Genomic DNA, 1138 nt, shown 5'->3' with positions numbered 1-1138 from the left:
GTCAGTGTTTTCTTCTGCTTGTACATGATCCCTGAAAAATAAATTAATAGAATGAAATGAAATGGAGGGATTTGTGTGTCCCAGGGATCCCAGGGTCTATGATATCTTTCAGACTGCCCCGAACTGATTCTGGTAAGCCATCAGGAAGGGAAAGTGGTGCTAAACCCACATGTGTATAGTGCAGGTGGAGTGCTGCTGATGCCCAACTAAGGATATTGTCAGGGGGTGGGAGGAATACTTTGAGGCCCTCCTAAAGTTCAATGATCCGTCTTCTATAGAGCACAGTCTGGAGATAAGGTAGATGACTCATCCACTCTGGGGTGAGGTCACACAGGCAGTACACAAATCCTTGATGGCAGAGCCTTTGGTCTGGATTAGACTCGCACAGTGTTCCTGAATGCTCTGTAGAGGCGTGTCAACCAAGACCGCTCTACAACATCCAATGTTCCATGGAAATCGGGCGGTACCTCTGGATTGTCAGAGCAAGCCAGGCTGCTGGAAAAGAGAATTAGTCCATTAGTTGAATCTCCGATACAAGAGGAACAATGCAGTTTTCATTGGACCAGCTCTTTACCCTCTAGAGGATATGTGAGTGTGCATGAAGGTTAGCCCAACTAGTCTACATATGCTTTGTGAACTTGGAGAAGGCATTCGACTGTGTCGCTTGTAGTTTTCTGTAGGAGGTGCTTCAGTCTGGGTTTTCTGGCCCGTTTCAGTACGAGACATTCGGTCCTTATAAAACCATTGCAAAAGCTTGGACCACATTGTCAGCAATAAGTTGAACTCATTCCCAGTGGGTGGTGAATTCCTCCGGGACTAGACCTTGTCAGTGATTCTGTGTATAATTTTTAAGGACAGAATTTTGAGGCCTAGACAAATGGCAGAAGACTTCGACTTGGTTGGTCTCAGAATCTCGTATTTGATTTTTGCAGATACAGTGGTCCCTCTCTAAAACATGGCTCACCTATCTTGGCTGTTTTGTGGATTTTTTTTTTTTAGTGCAATTTTGCATGCCCTATTTTTTTTATTTAATTTTTACAGCGCATTGTGTTCTGCGTCCTGATTGGCTGTAGACCATGGTCAATCAATCTCCTCTGTGCCGTGTCTCCTGTACAGAACAGAATGCGTGAAATTTACA

This window comes from Haplochromis burtoni, unplaced genomic scaffold (genome assembly GCF_018398535.1).
Source record: "Haplochromis burtoni strain Fernald_Lab_line unplaced genomic scaffold, NCSU_Asbu1 Contig_717, whole genome shotgun sequence".
Lineage (NCBI taxonomy): Eukaryota > Metazoa > Chordata > Actinopteri > Cichliformes > Cichlidae > Haplochromis > Haplochromis burtoni.
This window is presented reverse-complemented; position numbering follows the sequence as displayed.